Genomic DNA, 22,628 nt, shown 5'->3' with positions numbered 1-22,628 from the left:
AATTCCCTTGTTGAAGACCCTAGCTTCAAACTAAATAAAAAATATTAAATCTCATATAGTATTTTAGAGAATTATAAGTCTTCTTTCTTCAATCACATTGCCTAAACAATTTACAAAATCCACTCAGCCTGTGTTTTTTCCTCTTTCATTTTTTTCTGTCTTGCAGAGGTTATTTTGATACAAGCGTATTGGCGCTAATGAAGAGCCATGGATTAGTTCTCTGCCACATTCTCAAGGTTTTGTAGCCTGGCGCTCGCAGGCTGGCAGGTGGCTGGTTGGTTCTGACAGGCCCCACAAGCATCCAGCAGTAAGCTCGGCTGTGCGTCTCATGGGCCGAGCGTCTGTATCTCTCCTGCTCATCGCTCCTCCATTCTGCAGCCACAATGTGAAGCGTGCCAGGCATTCCATCAGAACGAAGGACAGGAAGAGGCGGGGCGGTGGCTGCAGTGGTACATTTTGGCAGGGCTCAGCCTCTCCCCCGAGCCCTTGTCTCTTTATTGGATGCTAACACAATCACATAAACTTTCCTTTTGTTTAGTTCTTTGCTTGTTTTGTTCATTTTGTTGTTTAGACGGAATTTAATTGCCCTCAGAGTAAGCTTGGGACAATTCTTTAAAGACCTGGCTATATTTTTCTCATACATTAGCGCCTCTGTCACTGTATATCTTTGGCTGTTGGGCTAGTTCACCCACAGTGTGCATATTAGAGGAGTGTACTGTAATACGAGGATGCTGTCAGAATTATAGTATGACAATGTGCTCGCCAAGACCTCTTTTAATCATGTTGATTTGGGACGTTCAATTACTTTACAGTAGGTTAAACACACTCCTAACATACCAGGAAAAAAAAATATATATATACATTCTCTGGTCAAAAGCAAAATTGCAACAGTGTGTTTTCTTGTAGGTGTTCTTCATGAATATTCTATATGGTATAAACTCGTGGGAAATAAAAATACTTAGTATATGGCTTTTTGGTATTATTGATTCTGATTGGTCAATTTTTATGACTGTTGACCTGCCAAGAAACTGCGGATGAAAAAATTAATAAATAAATAAATAAATAAATAATTGGAAAATAATATATAGGCCTATTAAACAACAATACTAAACAGACAAATAATACGGTAATTTTTTATTTTTTTTCTAGTATACTTCAAACAAAACGTGTATCTTTGACTACATGTTCTCAAATTAATGAATAAACAAGCTAACTATAAGTTGCCAATCGGTTGTGTGTGTTTGATTCACTAAAAAGAACCGACTCATTCATTCATTCAGGAATCAAACTACACTGGTAACACTGTATGTATGTTATAATGTTTCTGTCACTAAAAAGTACCGGCCCATAAGAGTCATTATTTCGGGAATCGATCTATACTGGTATGATTTGGATTCACTAAAAGAAACTGGTTCATTTGGGAGTTGAGCTACCTTGGTCACGTCGTTTTTTTTTTTCCAATGTAGATTCAATAGCAGTTTTGTGGTGGTTGATGAGCAATTATTGCAGGAGTATTTAAAGTTAGAATACTTTAATAGTGTTCCATCCGCAAGAGTGTTCATGCGAGTCCTGTTAACAGAACCAAACATTATTCAGTTTAGTTTTTTTTTTTTTTTTTTTCAGAAGAATCTTGGATCCCGTTCTAGTGTGCCTTTATAGAGTGCCAATCTAGTTTATTTTCTAAAGATTGTTATGATTGATAGTACTTGGAGAGTGCAGAGACTACTTTGCCTCTAAAGTTTAGTGCCAAACAAACTGGAGGTGTCAAGGCATTTCATTTGAGTTCCAGTGAATATGTAACTAACTCTGATCTCTTGTGTTCTGCCCACCCAGGCTTGAACGACAGCCAGAGTACTGAACAGCCGTATTAAGCAAAGGTCACAGAACCAGCCTCGGCGTCTGTCTAACACACACATCACTAATTCACTGAGGAATATGCAAAATCTGTAAAATCTGACAAACATGTGTTTTGAGCTTCTCAACTCTCTTTGTTTTGTGTTCCTCACGGCAACACCTGTTTGAATAGATTCCTGCACCCGAACGCAAACGCCACGAAGAGAAGTAGTACCAGAAAACACAAACTTGGGTCAATCCTATCAATTAATACCAATAAAGACCTTAAGTGACAACACAGAGACACATTAGGCCCAACAAAGCACGGCAGCTTTGTTACAGCGAGGCGCCAGCTGCCGGCCACGGGCCCGGAGGAGCCAGCGGGGAGCCGGCGGTTCTGCACCAGCGGGCTGCAGGGCCGGGAGGAGTGTGGGAGGGGGGCGGCGGTGGATGGCGGGTGCAGGCCCGCCCTGTTCCCTATGCGAGTGCAGTATTAATGAGGCGACAGCACGGCCCTGCTTCCGTATTCATTAGGCATCTGGGCCAGCAGATGTGAAGTGCTGCCTCAAGACGAATAAAAAATGACTTCCCATCTGGACTCCCTAAACTGGAAAAGACAAGAGCGCGTGGTTCTCTTTTTCACTTTCGCTAACTCGCTCGCTCGCTCGCTCACTCCCTCTTCCCTGGCACTCTGTCTTTCAGTGCCGAGGCCTTCAGAGGTATGGCTTTTGTTGAAGTTGGGGGAACTGAGATCAGACACTGATCACGGTTTATAAACCGGAATAAAGGTCATTGTTTGACTAATGCACGCGGGCATTCTTGCTGCCAGATTAACTTGGGTGAACTTCAGAATATCACAGTTGATATTAAAACTCTCTGTGGATGCATTAGAATCCACACACGGCAATGTGCTTTTATTAAGTTTATTGAAAAGGGCTCATACTGTATGAGCAAAACAGCACATTCAGCTTCTAAGATTACACTATCTGGCCCTGTTAGATCATTTACATAAAATCATGAAAACATCTTTCACATATCCAATCACCTATTCATAAGAATGATGAATATGACAGATGATGGATTTCATCAGCCTGTATTAGCACAGTCTGTGACACTGTGAAAAATGTTATTAAAAACACCCATCACATTAAATTAAATTATGCACATTTACAAAAAATGTTTGTAAAAGTTTCCAGGTTCTTAATTTTATGCTAATTATTCAAGGTCACTATATGTGATTAATTCTATGGTAACACTTTAATAATAAGCATTAACTAAAAAATGAGCAGTACATTTGTTAAAATATTTATTCATGTTAGCTCAGGTCCATGAAATAATATTAACAGATACAACTTTGAATATTAGTAAATGTTGAAATTAACATTAACTAAAATTAAGAAATGCTTTTTAAATATTTTTATTGTTAGTTCATGTTAACTACTGTGAACAAATGAAATTTGTTATTGTAAAGTGTTTCCCATTTTATGTATAAGCAACAAAGTATGAAAAAAATGAAGGTTAAAAATAAAATACTTTATTGACCAATCAGCATCCTGGATCTGAAACCTCAATTTCAAACAATTTCTAAAATCCTTTACATATTCTATTCTCTTCCATAACTTTATATTTATAACAGGCATACTGCAATTCAGCTCTGCTACAAACTATATTTCACACTTCTAATTTAAGCCACAGGCGGGGTTTGAAATCCCACTAAACTCATCTAAATAAGACTTTGAATGATTGAGTTTCTCTCACATTTTTCCTGTTTTATAAGGCTCTCTATTAAAGGGCTCATTTCCCCTCATCTGCTTCCTGTGTGTTTCTATCTGCTGAGTCTAAATGGACATCAAATGGACATGGTTCAAACTCCCTCACCGTACTGAAGGTTAGTGGCTGGAGTGTGTGTGACTGTGAAGGTCAATGACAGATGGCAACAAATGTTCACAGAAATGTGCAGGCACTGTCTCTCTTCTCTCTTTCTCATACACATATATGTATAAACATATATAATATAATTTTTCATCAATGATAATAGAATTATCTCTTGAGAATAAATCAGCATATTAGAAGGATTTCTATAGGATCATGTGACACTGAAGACTGGATTAATGATGCTGAAAATTCAGCTTTGCATCACAGGAATAAATGAAAGGTTTGAATATATTAAAATAGAAAATAATTATTTTAAACCGTAATAATATTTCACACTATTACTATTTTTTATCAAACAAGTGCAGCCTTGGTGAGCATAAGGTGTTTAAAAAACATATTTAAACATCTTACCACACCCAAAAAATTGAATAAGGTAACATGATAAATGCATGTCACAAATATACATTTTTTATCACTTCAATCTTAAACATCTTTAAAAATATATATTATTTGCATGTAGACAGTATAACAGACCTCAACACTTCAAATACAAATCATAATAATCCTGACAACCATCAAGTTTTCAAAGCTCTAGCAAAGAAATAACTGCATAATTTATTAATGCTGCAATGCTTGCTGAGAGCTTAACAAATTGCAACATTGCTCAATAGCTCAAATGAACTGTTTGTTCAACTCTGTTAGGCTAGTTTAGACACATTTGAGGGGGATTTGTTGGTATAACTTGGTTTTTAGTTTATCTTTGACTCAGAAAGCTGGATAAAATGTAATTCATTGTTTTATATTAAAGCAAGAGCTATACAGCTGAAGGGGCAAAGAGTCCCAATACACTAAACCTCACCAAATAATAAAAAATATTGCACAGGGTTATGTATCTTTTTCTGAAGATATTTTGTTTCACACACACACACACCAAAAAAACGTTTTAAAGAAGTGTCTGCAAAATACATTTCAGCTTGAGACTGCACTAGATATACACTGACAAAACCCTTCAGTTTACAATAGTGGTCAGTCCTTTTCAGCTATTCTGCTCAACATCCATCATCACTGCGTCCCCAGGAGGTGCAATTAAAAATGGAGGCCTGGCGATGGCTGAACAAAAACGTAATAATAGAGCAAATAAAAACAGACATCAGGGCTAATAATCAGCGTGGGTTGATTTGGGGTGTGGCCATGGGGTTATGTGCGCGGGGGCCTTACAGCAGGTGTGAGATGGCCTGATTGGTGAGGATCCCCGAAAACAATTTGTTTCACTCAGTTGCCCAGTGTTGCATTTCCCCAGGCCGGACAAAACCTCAGGCATGGCGGCAGGCCTCCCAGCCGCTGTCATGCTCTTTATATGAAGAGTAATGGAGGAACGTGGTGGCCAAGCCCTACAGACAAGTGCCAAACCGAGGTGGAGACATTGGCGTTATCTGCGGCGTGAAGATTTATCCTATCAAAAGTGCCAAGTTATTGTATGGTGAAAGCTGATTCAGCATAATGGCTCACATGAGAAACTCAAGGAACGTGTGTACTGTTAATATGCTTATATTTAATTGAGATGAGCAGCTGTAGAAGCTATATAAGTAAAACAGTCGCCAGGCGAGGAAATAAAATTGCTTAATTAATTAAATAAATTGCAAATACACACTGCCACATATAAACAGTTATTTTTTCACAGCTTTTTTTTTTGTGTGTGTGTGTGAAAATGCTTAATATTTCATTGTGTCATATTCATTAACTTTTTCAGTTTTACTCAGACTACAATAGCTTCTAATTTTAATTAAAAAAATTGTTGTGGAAAATAATAAATCAAATATTCAAACATTTCACAAACATTAGGATTATATACAAAGATTCAATTATCATATTTTCATTAGTATGGTTAAATTGTTCAATTATTGAACATTTGATAGCACTGAGAAAACCAAAACAAAATATTTTTAAAAAAATTGTCAATGTTTTAATTGCGAAATTAACACTGCTTGTAATGTGATATTAAACATAGTATATAGAATAAGATGGATGGATGGATGGATGGATGAATAAACATACAAACATGAATGAATAAATCACATTGCTACTCATGCTACCAATTAACAAAAATGTGTTCTGAGAATATTTTGCCAATGTTCTGACTAATTATGAAAATGTTATTTCTGAATGTTGTCTGAATGTTGTCTTCAAATGTTCAAAATTGGGGAATGTTCAATAAGGGAACATTACATTTTTATTATTTTGTAAACATTATAAGAATGTTACTTTTGAATGTTCTCTAAAGATTCTGAAACAAGTAGTAACATTTAGAAAATGTTAATCCAACTAAACATCCAACTAAAATGTTTTTAGAGAAAAAAATGTTCCATGAGCAATTTATAAATTATGTTTTTATGTTTGCGTTTTGAGAACATTATTAACACCAAATAACTCTGAACAACATTCTATTGACATTACTGGAAGAAAGTTTTAACTTTGAGAGAACCTTGCCAAAGTTATTCGAAGTTCTGAAAATGTTAGCTGGGGAGGCTTGGTCATTTTAAAAACTGATTCAGAAAAAAAAAAAAAATGTTGCATTGCGACATTTAGCTAAGTACTTTCCAACACTTTTTCGAAGAAAGACAATCACTGCGAAAGGGCAAAGTGTGGGCAGCTCAAAGTTAGAGATTAAACACATAGTGTACAGATGGACGGGAGCAAATTTTCCATAATCTACAACAAAACGCTGATCAAGAGTCGCTGGGTTTAATAGAGGACTGACAGCGCCTGCAGTCACCACCTCTCATTAACCAGCAGGAGTTAAAGAACCCAAAGCCACATAAATCGCTGCGATATAAAGTTTCGCAGGGCAGACAGAGGGACAGACAGAGGGGGATAGAAGCCCTTTCACCGGGAACATCTGGAACTTTCCAGCCTCTCCAGATAGAGACACACACCATTTTGAGGATATGAAAGCTGTCACATCTTTTATATGGCGGCACTCTCATTAAAGACTGGGAGGGCGTGCGCCACGGTAATTGTTTTAATTTATTTGTTTATGGCAAAGACAGAGGGGGACGGGCACATGGCACTCAGTTTTTTTTTTTTTTTTCTTCTTTTTTTTTTTTATTGGGAACATATGGAACGCATTTATCACCATTTGCAGCGATCGGCCTAAATGATTTTATTAACTAATTTGTAACTTTACACTTTTTTAATCAAACACATGCTGCGCACCGTAATGTTTTGATAATGCTCCCGGGCTTTGTAAAGGGAGCCGCGGCAGAAGCCAAAGGGAAATAAAAAGTGAGAGAGAGTGAAACGAAATGAAAATGCGGCGAGAGGCGAGGGCTGCCGGGGATGGGAGAGGCCGCTGCCTCGCAGGCATTAGAAGGCGGCCTCGGTGATATATGGCGGTGATGATGAAGATTATTATGGCGTTCTGCATCGAGGGGAAGTCGCAAAGGGCTCGAAGGTATTTAGGATGTCATAGAGCACGATTGTTTACCTAAACTAAGTGAAGCGATACAGGCGCTGTGACAGAAAAAGCAGGTATTGTTCTCTAGTGAAGTGCAAAAGGCGCGACGCCGCTTCATTGCCTGGGTAAAACGCGCTCCGTGGGGAACCACGAATACTGTGGGAAGTTATGTTGGGAGTTGAGGTAATGTTATTTGGGACTACACTCCGAGGGCATGGGTAATGCTAACTGGTTGCGGGGTCCTTCTATGAAGTGTGCAGGGGTCTCGAGAGATGTTAATAAGGCTGACGGCACAACTAAACCGGCTTATTTAGCAATGTATTAACGGGGTTCTGCCATATAGGCTAGTAGAAGGAGAAAAGACATTGCCAGACATAAAAATAAGTAGGCAAAGAAACAAAAAAGTCTCACCCCATTAACAAATTGATTGTTCTGATTCCAAGCATAAATGTAATAAAATATTGTGAGAATAATGTTTAAAAAAATACTTACACTATAGCTACCTCTTAGTTTGCGTACAGTAAAAAATTAGTCCTTTATTCAGCAAGGATACAACTGACGAAAGCGACAAACAAAATTAAAATGTTTCAAAAGATTTCTATTACAAATAAATGCTGTTCTTTTAAACTGTCTTTTATTCAAAGAATTGTTGTCAGCATTGATAATCATAAGAAATGTTTCTTAAAGACAAAATCAGCATATAAGAATGACATCTGAAGGAACGTTCATGTCTGCTGAAAATGAATACTTTCTGTCACAGAAGTAATTTGTTTGTTAAAATACATTTAGATAGATACTGCTTTCAAAAACATTTAAAAATGGTAGTGTCATGCAATATATAACCTCTAAAAACAAGTCTTATTATCTTACAACAGCTGTCTCGTGCTGATCTTGTTTTAAAGGGGTCATATGATGTTGCTAAAAAGAACATTATTTTGTGTATTTGGTGTAATGCAATGTGTTTATACAGTTTAAGGTTCAAAAAACTTTATTTTCCACATACTGTACATTATTGTTGCTATTCTATGCCTTTCTGAAACGCATCGATTTTTACAAAGATCATCATTCTGAAAAGCGAGATGTACGCTGATTGGCCAGCTATCCAGTGCATTGTGATTGGCTGAATGCCTCAAGCGTGTGACGGAAATGTTACGCTCCTTGCCATACTGTGATGCCGTCTCCCGGAACGACAAGGTAAAAACAATAAAAGACATTACAAACGAGGCATTTGTTGCATCCAGTGGGGACATAATTACTGATTATAATGATTTATACTGTGTTTTTACATGTTGCGTTGCGTATCGTGCCACATAAACTTAAAACCATGTCTGCATTTGTGATCGGAGAAACGACAAACAACAAGCGCTACTCTACACTGCTCAAAACTCAAGTTTGAATCATCAGTGGAAAATCCTTTAAATATGTTAACGTACTTACAGGCTGTGGGTCAGAAGCGCCAGACTGTCCTTGCAAAATTGGAATTGCCCCACTTTATAGAAACAGCCTTTGTGCACAGAAGCATTGTAGGCTAATGGTTCAGGAAACACTCCTCGTCCTCTGTAAATGCGCAGCACACATCTGAATATTTGGGTTGAACTGTTCTGGAACAGTGTTGTAATTAAACATAACCACTGATTTCTAGTTGTGTCCTCTTTTGGAAGGCTAAACAAAGTAGTTTCGCTTTCACAAGGAAACACAGTGTCTCTGCGACATGACGGCGGCAGCAACAGCAAGAATAAAAGTTATGCCTTCAGTCTTTGCATGAACATTTGGGCGGTGTTATGCAAATCTTCCCACATCGTGACGTAGACGTGTGGGGGCATGTTAGAACGAGCCATTTTAGGGTGTGGTTGACTCTTAATATCTCTTTGGATTTGAGACTTTAGTCTTTGCAACTTTACAGATCTTTTTTTATGCACCAAGAGCTTGTAACACTCCAAAGAGAAAGGAAAAATTGAAATTGCATCATATGACCCCTTTATGGATGTTAAGACTATTTTCACCTGGAAGCAAGACAAAGATAGGCTACAAAATTGCTGTTTTTGCAAAATGTATCTGCTCAAGCCATCCCAGAGTTTCATTTAGTCTGCCGATGATCATAATCTGATAAAATCTCGGACTGCAAAGACAAAACTTTCCCAAAGGGCCTCCACAAGTTCACAAGAGCCATGTAGTGTGATACTGTAACTCTGATCTGACATCAGCTATGAACTTCACTCAATTGTAATAAATGAAACTATTTTAAGAAGAGCCATTTTGAAAGAGAAATTTCAAATAAAAATGCTTTTTGAAATTTGATCCAAACTTACTTACATACACAGCTAAGTTAATTTAGCCTGTTAGATAATACTATCATATTTTTTGATTGGATGCATCTGAACGATCATATTTAGTAATAAAATTATCATGATTTTTTTGATTAAATCAAAATTAATTATGCCACTAAAAAGCACAGCAGCTATCGCCCTGGCAATATCAACACACAGGAAACTTAACGCAGATGCTGTAACCCAAATCATTAAAAAAGCATGCTCAAACTGGCTCGAAAAGGACCGGCGTGTTGTATGGCACAAGCGTCACGTGCCAACAGCTCCATTATGAAGGTGGCAAAGTCAATTTTGCAGTTTCGCTGTGTTAGGATCCAACGCTTCCCAGCATTTAGACAGAAGCACAGAGGGTTGCTAAAGTAGGGAGCCAAGAAAACAATGTCAGCCTGGATGATGTCACCTGTCACCCACATGGAAGCTTGACCAAAGGCGACTCAAACTACTCTGTCTCACTTTGTTCAACAATTAGAGCCAGGAGTCTGGCAGAGCGAGGAGAGAGAGACGGCGCTCTCGCACATACGCTACAGCTAGTGCCTGGGTAATTGAGCCCCATTTGTAGATCGACAGCTGGACAGAATTCACTATTGCAATTTGGACACAAGACAACAGCAAAGAAGCCACATGTTCTATTAAAATATGATGATGTGTGGCCCCCCCGAGGTTGTGTCTGCTCCCCAGATTGTTTGATGTCCTCCTCTTTAGGGTTCTAATGAGAAGTGCTCCGTCCTGCCACTCCGCGGGCCACGGCTCTTTGCGGGCATGACACGTAATGGAGAGTGTCAGTTGGCACGCCCTGGCGAGCCATTGGGTGGGATTTGATGTACTTGTTTGGGGCCAGATGCTGGTGGAATTTAGAACGTCAACAACAGCTTTACTTCCGAGGTCTGCAGGAACGACGGGCTCTGCGAGTTGCATGAGACGTGGCCTTACAGAGAAAATGTGAAGTGAAAGTATGTTTAGTTGCAAAGGATCAAAAGTAATTCACTTCAAGATGTTCAGTGGTCCCAAAAGGAACTTTGACACTTAATGCTTAAAATATGAAATTGAATTGCATTACATACGGTAAAAACAACAAACCAACTGGCGTGTTTGCAAGTGAATTATGCTGAACTTTCTCTGAGCCGTTTTAGCAAAGACTTTTTTTTAGTTGACTTGTTTTCATTTTGGGGTTGAGTATCCCTTTAATACAAGTGTGCAGTTAAAATTGAATAATAATTATTTAAAACAACAAAAATAATTAGAGGACAAATACAATAAAAGAAGATTTTGGTTATCATATTTTGTAATTAAAATTTTAATCTTAGTTTCCTACCTTTACTTTAATCAGGTCTATTAATTGTGAAGGCTGTGTTATGTTGAAGACTAAGTTTGTAGTCTGCGTGTTATTGGCTGCTCCTCCTCTCCCTGAGCACAGGTCCCAGGCGCCTGGTCCTGAGACAGTTTCCTGGGCGACACCTGGCCGTGGTGTTGTGATGAGAGAGCCTATGTGTTAATTAAAGCCCCATCTGTGAGGGGGAGTCCATCTTCACAGACTAAGACACAAGGGACAAGAGCACACACACACAACACAACACACATCACTCACGCTCTCTTTTACCTGTGGTGCCATAAGAGAAACACTCTGTGTTTTGCCCATTACATATAACAAGGGAGTGGATGGTGAGAAAGAGAGAAAGAATCCGTCTCTGTTTGTTTTCTCATCAGTCTGATGTGTGAGAAATTGTGGTCACCAGATAAAAATACCTCGATGGACATGATGGCAAAACAAACACAGTCACCCTCACTGTGACCACAACACCCTGCCATTCATCCACAGCAAAGCTAAATTCATATTTTTGTAACATTTAACTATTTAACTATTAAGCTTAATCTAAAATATTTGTATTGTACTTCAGATTTATTAAAAATTTTGGTTTTCTTAATGAAATTCTCTGGATTCAATACAAATAAATTAGGTAGTATTATAAAAAAATTCTAGCACTGTGCTGATTACCGCAGAAAATAATTTAATAAATAAATAAAAAAAGCAATAAATAATAAAAAGGTTTACAGTAACATAAAATGAAAGTAAACTAGTCTAAACTTTTTATTAATAGCAATTTTGGTTTTCTTACAGAAAGTCTCTGGATTCAGTACAATAAATTAACTACTATTGATAACAAAAAGTAATAAAACAATTTTATTAATAAAGAAATAATACAATTTGAATAAGAAATAAAAATAATAAATAATGGTTACAGTATACATAAAATAAAATAAAACAAGGAAATAAAGGATTTATTTGAGCTGTAAATTAATCTTTTCACAAATGTATACATTTTTAAGCCTAAATGTTATGAACATTATCAATAAAAATATATTAGACACCTAAGCTATGATGCACAAAACACTGAATTTTTCTTGCAGTGATGTTAATGGCTATGGTAATAAATTTTTTTAAGATATTTTCTATTCAGTCAAAAAGATTATTTATTTATTTTTATTTTTTTGGTAGTTGTCATCACACCACTACTATTGTAGAGCCTCATTTCCATCAAACCTAGAACATTCCTTTAAAACAAGTTAGCTGCATTTTAAATACTCTTTCCAAACACCTGCCTGCAGTTTCTTAATGGATAAACAGCAGGTTTTCCACATTACTCAAACAATTACATAACATTTCAGAATTAAGAGTGCTTTAAATCCATTTCATAGCAGTGGTAACAGGCTGAGTACATGAAAATACGATTATCTGACAGGAGGCCAAACAAACATTTCTATACAGGCTTTGGCAGGAAACAGACAGAACACCTCTCTCTCTAGCCTGCCAGAAAACTCCAGCACTGAGTAATTGGAGTTTCTCCCGTAATGAATGGCTCTCCGCAGGAGAACGGCTGTGACTCGCTTTAAAACTCTCCTACATGTTCTTAGACGAGGCCTCTGCGTCTTTTGACAGCTCGCTATTGTGCTGCAGGAGTTATGCCTCTAAACATATGACGGTTCTTTTGGTCCCAGTTGATTGTGCAATCAAATCTAATTACATGTGAGAGCACTGGTGCAGTGCCAGCGGTGGGTAATATGTTAGTTTTTAATAGTGCATGTCAAAAGAACTATATATGAATGGTCCTAAAAGTCACCATGTGGAGTAAGGTGCACCAATTTATTTCCTTATTTCCAGAAAAATGGAGCAACTCATTTCATCATGGAGAGTCTTTCAGCGAGAACTCGGTCTCAGGGTTTCCCAAGAAATTTGACATTAGGGATTTTCATTCAGGGCCTTCGTACAGCTATGTTTTGAGGGGGAACTAGTGACCAGAGGTGGAAAGAGTACAAAAATATTCTACTCAAGTAAAAGTACCATTACATTAATAAAATGTTACTTAAGTAAAAGTAAAAGTAACAGTCTAAAAATCTACTCAAGTAAAAGTAAAAAGTAGCTCGTTTAAAATTTACTCAGAGTAAAAATTACTTAGTTACATTTTAACAGTGAGAGGGAGGCAAAAATGTGTCAAACACAGTTCCTGGAGGGCCACTGTCCTGCACAGTTTAGATATAACCCTAATTAAACACACCTGATCCAGCTAATCTAATCATTTAGTCTTATTTGAAAACTACATGATATGTGTGCTGGAGCAGGGTTAGAACTAAACTCTGCAGGAACTGAGTTTGACACCCCTGGGATAGGCCTATTAATCTCAAACTAGTTGTTTTTAATTAAAGAATTCAGTTATTTAGAATAATAAGACATTTGGGCTGTTACCAGGCAAATCAGTATCAACAAACTCATCTTTTAATGCAGAGGAAATGCAGAAGCTTCATCGGAAGTGGCATTTAGATGTATTTACAGACTGTTTAGTGCAGGACAAGAATGCATTTAACCTGCAGTTACATATGCATGAATAATGTTTTGATAAACCAGACATAAAATGTTGAATACTCATTTGAAATTATAAGAAATGAATTATTAATATTATAAATAAAAAGTTACTTTAAATGTGAAATTAAAATGGCCAGTAGGTGTCAGCAAGTCACTGTTAATAAGTGAATCATTGCGATTGAACCGAATCATTTAAACAGATTCATTCTGGAACGAAACACTGTCATGTTGCTCAGAGACGCAAAACTGTGCTATGGTGGCTGTGTTTGGAATTATTTTTTTGTTGTAGAAATAGAGCAAAAACAGGCAATATGGTGTCTAAAACGCAAGTCTCTTAATTAACTTGTTTACTGACCTGTTGTAAATATATATATATCATTATATCATTAAAACAACAATTATGATATTATCGCAGACGATATATATCGCACACTCCGCACCACTGTCTTTTTGCCTAATTATTTGTGCAAAACCTATGGCTAAAATGTCAAAGCTTCATTTTAACCACCAATGCAGCGATGCAATTATTAGCTTACCTCTACATGCTTGGGAAGGGTTGATGTCTTGTCGAGATTTTATAAGCTGCTAGTTTGGTCTCCCTAGGTAAGCACAGCTTACATTGCATAATAAAGCATAAATATGGCCAGGGGTTCACTTCATTTCCTTCGAGTTCAACTTCAGAATATGACGGGGTTTCGTTTTCAGCGGTGTCTGCACCATTTACGCCTGTCTGTCCGTCTGCATCTCTCTTGTGATTTTAGCGCCAGTTTGCTCTCCTGCCCATTATTTACTGCAGTAGTTTCCGGGGGGCGATTTTTTTTTTTTTTTTTACTCAGTAATTAATGTGTTTTAAAATGTAGCGAAGTACAATACTTCAAACAAAATATTACTTAAGTAAAAGTAAAATTACAGATTTTAAAAATTACTTTAAAAAGTAGAAGTACTCTAAAAAGCTACTCAATTACAGTAACGCGAGTAAATGTAATTCGTTACTTTCCACCTCTGCTATTTAAAAAGTAGAAGTACACAAAAAAGCTACTCAATTACAGTAACGCGAGTAAATGTAATTTAATAAATTAATATATTTATTTATTAATTAATTTATAATAGTAGTAATAATAAAGAATTTAATGATTTTATTTACTTAATAATTTATTAATAATAATACAATTATTTAATAATAAAATTAGAATAATATATATACAGTATGTATGTATGTATGTGTGTGTATATATATATATATATATATATATATATATATATATATTACATTTTAGTGCAGACTTTAAGTTTTAATTCAAGGGTTTGAGCAAAAGTATAACATAAAATGCTTCGGAATTACAACCATTTTTATATACAGTCCCCCTTTATCAGAGGCTCAAATGTAATTGGACAAATAAATATAATGATAAATAAAATGCTCATTTTTAATATTTTGTTGAGAATCCTTTGCAGGCAATGACTGCCTTACATTTAGTCTGGAACTCATGGACATCACCAGAGACTGGGTTTCATTCCTTTGTGATGCTTTGCCAGGCCTCTACTGCAGCTGACTTCAGTTGTTGTTTGTTTGTGGGTCTTTCTGCCTTCAGTTTTGCCTTCAGCAAGTGAAATACATGCTCAATCAGGTTGAGATCAGGAGATTGACTTTTTCACTGCAGAATATTCCACTTTTTTTACCTTCAAAAACTCCTGGGTTGCTTTTGCAGTAGGGTTATTTCCACTTGTACTATGAACCACAATCCAATCAATTTTGCTGCATTTGACTAAATCTGGGCAGAGAGTATATCCCTATACACTTCAGAATTCATCCGGCTGCTTCTGTCTTCTGTCACGTCATCACTAAACACCAGTAACCCAGTGCCGCAGGAAGCCATGCATGCTCATGCCATCAACTGCTCCACCATGTTTCACAGATGATGAATTCTTTGGATCATGAGCTGTTCCAAGCCTTCTTCATACTTTTTTCTTCCTTTTATTATAGAACAGGTTGATCTTAATTTCAGCCATCCAAAGAATGTTTTCCAGAAGTTCTTTTTTTAAATGTTTTTTGGCAAAGTCTAATCTGGCCTTGTTTGCACCTAGTGGTGAACCCTCTGTATTTGCTCTTGTGAAGTCTTCTCTTGATTGTAGACTTTGACAATGACACGTCTTCCTCCTGGAGAGTGTTCTTCTCTTGGTTGGATGCTTTGACCGCATGATGTGGGTTCACAGCAACAGCTTCCAAATGCAAATGGCACACTTAGAATCAACTCCATACCTTTTTTCCAGCTTAATTGATGTAGAAATATCGAAAAGAATACCCCATGCCTATTCATGAAACAGCTTTTAAGTCATTTGGGGGGAGATACATATTAAAGACCTGTAATTCCTTAACCTTTCCTCCAATTTTGATGAAAATACGAGTTAAAGCTCAGAGTGTGCACTTTAAGGTCATATTCATTATATAACTGTAACTTCAATATGTTTTGGTCAGAAGCTAAAATAATAAAAATCATGCCTGTGTCCAAATATATATGGACCTGATTGCATGTCTGAATGTATGTATGCTAACTATGTAAATGTATGTATATGGTATTGAATGGATAGGCTGTGACCTCTGTGTGTAAAGGTTGACCTGTTGTCTTAACCATCTGTTTCCTATTATCTGTCTTGCTACTTTCCGTTCTGACTATTCTTGTTTTAAATGGAAGAGTTAATTGCTGTTCATATGGTATGCATTTGAGAAGCCACAAAATGAGTGAATGGTTGCTATGGATGCTGGTCCTGTGGGATTGGGTCAGGAGTTGAAGCAAGAGTCAGACTCTCGTTGGGCCCAGATGGAGGGCTGAAACACTTCCTCTCCTTCTCACTCTTCCTCTCTATTTCTCCCTCCCACCCATCTAGGACTTTCGATCCACTCCCACACTCCTCTGACAGACGGAAGATTCACACCAGGGACTGGCCATTACAAGTTTTAACATCTGAGGTTTGGGTTTTCATTAGTGCACTTGTCTGTGTGTGTTTCCACATAGCAAAGCATGCTTCTACTGTATGCATATGCTTATTAACCTTTTTTTTTTTTTAATCTGACACGGTTGTTACCTAACTGATAGTAAAAAAAATACTGTAATACATATTTTAACTACAATAAGTTACAAAAATCTCAGTTATTTTTTTAACTCACAGTTATAAAGATATAAAGTCACATTTTGAGAGACAATGTTGCAACTTTAAGAGATAAAGCCATTTTGTGAGATACCAAGTCACAATTATGATAAATAAAGTTGCAATTATGAGATACAATTGCAATTGTGAGATATGGAATCATAATTACAGGCAAAAAAAGTCACAATTATGAAAAATAAAGTCAGATTATAAGATATAAAGTAACAATTCTGAAAGATTAAGTCACAATTAAGAGAAATAAAACTGCAATTGTGAGATATAGAGTCACAGTGATGCAAAAAGATCCAATTGTGCAATATAAAGTCATAATTATGAGAAAGTCACCGCCATAATTAGAAATAAAGTCATAATTTTGAATTGTAAAATAGCAATTTCTAAAAATAAAGAATGGTTGTGAAATACAATCATAATTGTGATATATAAGAATGTTTTTTTAAGAAATTTTGTGGGTATATGTAGAAATTCCGGTAACATTTTATTTTTTTGGCATTCTTGTTACATGTAGGCTACTCACTATTATTATAACAATTATACATAATTACATGCAAGTAACCCTAATCCTAACCATACAGTGAGTGCATGTATTTCATTAATGTTACTCAGTACTTAAATGTATAATTACACTGTAACAATACTCAGCCACATGCTTATTGATTTATGATGTTTATCATAGGTTATTCTCCCCCAGACTGTGGATATGAGGCAGCTTTTTATAAGTCATTTTGGGGCTTGTAAAGAATCAGTTGTAATGTGCTATCATTAAGAAGATAAACAGAACACTTGCAGATATAAAATGCTAGCGTACTTGTTCTACTAATTTAGTTGTCCATCACCTTGAACAGACAACATGATTACTTCAACAGGAGAATTAGTTTAATATTATATTCCTTTCCTCTGGGGAAATGACAGCTAATCGCTGCTCTGCTATCATTTGCTTTGCCACGCAGCAGTTACGGTTGCACCTAGACGCCCCCAACACAAATGAATCACTGCAAAATAATGCGAGATGTCACTAATTCTGTGAAAAGCACGTGCGGCGATGACAGAAGAAATAATGTGCATGCATTAGCGCCATGATTACATTTAGCATGATTCCGCTGCTTTCGCTCGTGGTCATTCACCATGCAAACTTCATTTTGATGGTCTGACAAGATTTTTCAGAATAGCACTCGTGAGATTTAGGTGTAACGAAACATGATGAAAAATAAAGGCCTTTTGGTAGAACTGCGCACATTCCACACATTCAAGCCGCCATGTGTGTTTACGCATCAATGTATTGATTCATTTTTACTATGTTACTGTTTACACTGCTTCAAAGATATTTCCCGAGCGTAAGAGCGGTTTGAGAGGGTTTTTGTGTTTGTTTTTGGGGTCATTTCCTCATAATGATCACTTGTATCACCAGCACTGGGAGCCACCTGACTAATTTCTATTCAGCAGAGCTGCCGAGCTCCATAACAGCATGTTTGGTCCGATATGGCATCTGCAATCCCTATATCTCACAAAACAAGCACATGTAACAAGCATGCATGACTCTAGGACAAAAAAAAAACTGCATTATGGGGCACAGGTTCAGACTTTCAAGGGCTTCGGGGAGTTCAAATGAAAACAAATGTGTGACGGGGAATCAGGCTAATTATTTTTGAACAATGCCAGCGACTGGCTGACCTGCGCTTGTAATAAGTGGCTACATTTCAGTGTAGCACAGCTATGCAAATGAAACCTTGTTCTTCTCTCCTTTCCTCTATGCACCTACCCTTCTCGCCGCAAAATCAAAAAACAATGACCCCGGGCTAATTATTAGCGAGCAAGAGCCAGGCGCGGGGGAAGGAGCCTTTGTTTGTGGCTTGATTTGGACATTAATGATGGACTGGAGAACAAACAGAGAGTGTGCTTGTGTGCATGTGTGTAAATGAGTGGCTCGCTGCAGTGATACGGGACACGGCCTCTAACCACCAGTCTAGCAGAAATAAACACGTTCAGCCTTGACTGAACAAACAGGCCCTTCAGCACTCTATAGTAGAGAGAAATACTGAAGTACATTGTTAAAAGTCAAATATAGGCAATACAGCTGTCATATGATTAGGCCAAAGTCTACAATGTGTTGCCCGTAATGAAATTGGACACATAATTACAACTAGTGCTGTCAAACGATTAATCGCGATTAATCACATCCAAAATAAAAGTTTTTGTTTACATAATGTGTATGTGTCCTGTGTTTATTTATTATGTATATAAATACACATATATTCAGTATATATTTTGAAAATAATTACATGTATATACATTCGTATATTTATATTATTATATTTTATATTATATAAAAATATATTTAATATATAAACATATAATTTATTCTTAAACAAATACATGCATGTTTTTGTATTTAAATATACAGTACATAGCAGTACACACTCATATATTATGTAAACAAAAACTTTTATTTTGGATGCGTTTAATCGCGATTAATCATTTGACAGCCCTAATTACAACTATATTTAATTGCATGTAAAACAGGTTTTTTAAAAGAAAGTAATACTTTTATTTGCCAAGGACACATTAAATTTAACCAAATTGATAGTCAAGACATTTATAATGTTACAAAATGCTTTTCTTTTGAATGTTCTATTCATCGAAGAATCCTAAAAGAATTATCAAGGTTTCCACAAAAATATTGAGCAGCACAACTGTTTCTTGAGCATCAAATCAGCATATTAATGATTTCTGAAGGATCATGTGACACTGAAGCCTGAAGTAATGATGCTGAAAATTCAGCTTGGCATCACAGGAATAAATTACATTTTAAAATATATTCAGATAGAAAACAAGTTATTTTAAATTGTAATAATATCTCCTTAATATTACTGTTTTTAAATAGGGTTTTAAAAATCTTTCGAATCCATGTTTTTGAATGGTACAGTGTATTTTCTTTTTCTTACAGCAGTAATATTTAAAATATAGCAATTATATACAGTATTTTGTAGTGAATGGAATCATGTTGTCATAATGGAATCTACCAATATAACAATTATTAAACACAGCATGAAAGCATGACTTTTTATATACTGTATATATAATATAAACACACATTGTTTCATAATTGTTTCATAGGCCCCGCTACTAATCACAAAAAGTTAAGGTGTGTTAAATTAACTTTTCCCAGACCACTAATAGTGGAAATGTTCAAAAATATTTTGTTACTTAGTCATTTGGGTATGAAATTAACTTTTTTAATAATAAACTTTGCCTGAGAAATATTTTCTGGAGTAAAATTGTGACAACTAATTTGTGAATCATTTCTCCCAAAAAACAAACCATTTGTAAAATAAACATCACAAGTAACAAAGTGTGAGAAAAAACATAAAAAGTGAGCCAAAGAAGGTTGTGAAGAGGAATAGGAGCAGAAGGGCAGAGAGCATGAAATCATATGTTATGCTGATAGGACTCAGATTCTCTCTCAGGCCAGCCCACACAGCTCAGCTGGGACACTATAGGATAAAACACAATCAAAATAATTGAGCCTGAGACCTCAGGTCGGCAAAAGATTATTTACATGCTCATTAATAATAAATAGGATAGACTGGCATGAAATATGGAGCTGTGTGAGGGGATGTGTGGTGTTTGAAATCATACTGATGATATGTGTTAACCTTAGGCCCAATTTTTTTTTTTTGTTTGTTGAAGGTGTTTGTTTAGATTTAAGGTTGACAGTGTGTTTTGTGTTTGTTGTGTGCATAATACAGTAATTTCTATATCAACATGAGAATCTTTAACAAATAACATTAATAGAGCTTCATCTAAATATATAAAGGTTTTTGCAGATTGTCAGACACAAAAGCTGATTTCTTGTTACTTTGTGTAGAAATCTCATTTGCATATGCAATTCTCACTCCTTGATACCTTTAAATAATAAAATATGCTGCTGAAACATTTGTTGAAAGTTTCAAAGCTTTAGATTAATAAATAAATATACAAGAGTGTTTCTTCAACTATGGGCTTTTCTAAACTCTTTTAAAAACACTATAAATGTATCACAGTAGAAATCTGTTTTTTGTCACTTTTAGTAATTTTTTAAAAGTATCATAGTTTTAAATGTAATAATTAATGTTTTTATAATGGATTTAAAACTAAAGGAAAACTGAATGAATTCTATATAGTGTATACTCATGATGTTTGGAAAGTAGAAAAATAAATGACAAATGCATAGTGGATGTTTTAAATGTGACCTTCATTTAACAAAAAAAAAAAAAAAGTTTCAATAATAATCAACCCCTGGGATGAAACTGAAGAAACGCCTCTAAATAAACATATTAAAAACATACCTTGTCACAATACAAAGCTACAAATTATCATTAAAAATTGCTATATTTCAATAGCTTATTGTATCTCGTTACTGAGCAACATGTGTTGTCAGAGTTATTCTCTATCACTTTAAAACTTAATGTAATTATGGACGTATAATCTAATAAAAAATCCTGGACTCATTTAAGTTGTCTGATGCAAATTCTGTTTAGCCCTGCTCCTCCCCTAATTTAGTTGGACATCATGGGCAAACACAGATGGTATTTTTAGATCCTGTCTGAACCCTTTTGACAGATTAAGAAGGAAAAGATGCCCTGATGTTTATCTGTTGGAGAAACACATCCCGGCGAAGTTAGAGAGAAACTGGCAAGGCCGTCTGGGCGGCGTTCAGAGGAACCCTTTGGTTAACGGTAGTGCAGCCCTCTCTCCATCTCTCCTTGACCCAATAAAGCAGCTTTATCAGACATCAGCGGTGACCGTGTGAAAGTTGGCCTGGATAAAGCAAAGGAATGAAACCCTGGAGCCCCTGATTGATGGACTGGACGCTTGTCAACGCTTGAGATTATAGAAACCCTGGCTCTCATCACGGGACGCCCCTTTTGGGCCGCAAACAGAAACATCTAGAAGCTTCCATGCCAATCCTCCTCCTCCTGTGAATTCCCCCCCGCTCCACACAGGAATTCCAGACTGTGGGGAAATTAATGTTCGGATCTGGCGTAGAGGAGGGTAAGGCAAAGTGCTGCCAAGTCATCTGAGATCTGCCTTTTTTTATTTTGTTTGCTCCGTCCGTGAAATGCGGCTGATTCCCAGCTCCTCGTTTTCGGCTCCCAGTCAAATCCCAGCCGTCTTTATGGATTCTCCAGATCTCATTACAGTCAATGAGCCTGCAAAGACTTTCAGATCAAAGTGAAAGACTTTTAGCACTGGTAAGAGAGAGAGCGAGAGAGAGAGAGAGAGAGAGAGAGAGAGTAAGCCAAATCAAGTAATTATAACCAAGGAAAAGCATATCAGGAATTCCTGATAAATAAATACTGGTCAACAAAGTTTAGCCAAGGGAAAAAAAAACAATGCCATGCAAACAATTTCAGGGTCCTAAATCTATAGAGGCTTCATCTGAACAACATTTATTATTCACAGCCAGACACAAATTTCCAAGTTGCAGAAGCCTGTGAGCCATTATGCGATAAGACAAACGAACACGCGGGCCTGACCTTGAATAAATCGGTAGGGCTGGAGGAGCTTCGGGTGAGCGTTCACAGCACAAGTGTCACATCTCGGTGTCGGAATTGAAATGAGGGTTTGTTTATAGACTGAAGCTGTCGGGGTTACAGATGAACCCGAGGAGTCATCCGTCAGATCGCATGTGCAAGGCCGAGCAGGAAGAACTGTAGCTTTTTACTGATTCATTGCATTTTACCATGGGCTTAATCCTCTGATCTAAAATGTATGGCTCGTATCTGTTGGAGATTAGCCCGACGGGACGTGTTTCGAGATGCAAAACAGAGCGGAGGTCAGGAGGGATCTTGTAAAGAAGAGGGCACAGCCAAACACACAGATACGTCAAGCACCTGAAAGAAAAAAAGAGCCAAATCTACCTTGTTTATCTCAACAGCCTGATAAAATGTACTTACATGGATCTGCTGGCGTCGTTCCTGAGAGCCGGGATGTTAGTCAGCGTCAAAACCTAGACCTTCCGCCGTGATGCAGTCAAATATTTGGATCGAGAATGAAAAGCATTCTCTCATTACGTGTCAAGCACCTTGTAAATTTGTTTAAAAAGGTCTGCCAGACTATTCTAGTGATTTTACCGAGC

The sequence above is a fragment of the Cyprinus carpio genome, chromosome B14 (assembly GCF_018340385.1).
Source record: "Cyprinus carpio isolate SPL01 chromosome B14, ASM1834038v1, whole genome shotgun sequence".
NCBI lineage: Eukaryota > Metazoa > Chordata > Actinopteri > Cypriniformes > Cyprinidae > Cyprinus > Cyprinus carpio.
Note: the sequence above shows the minus strand (reverse complement) of the source record.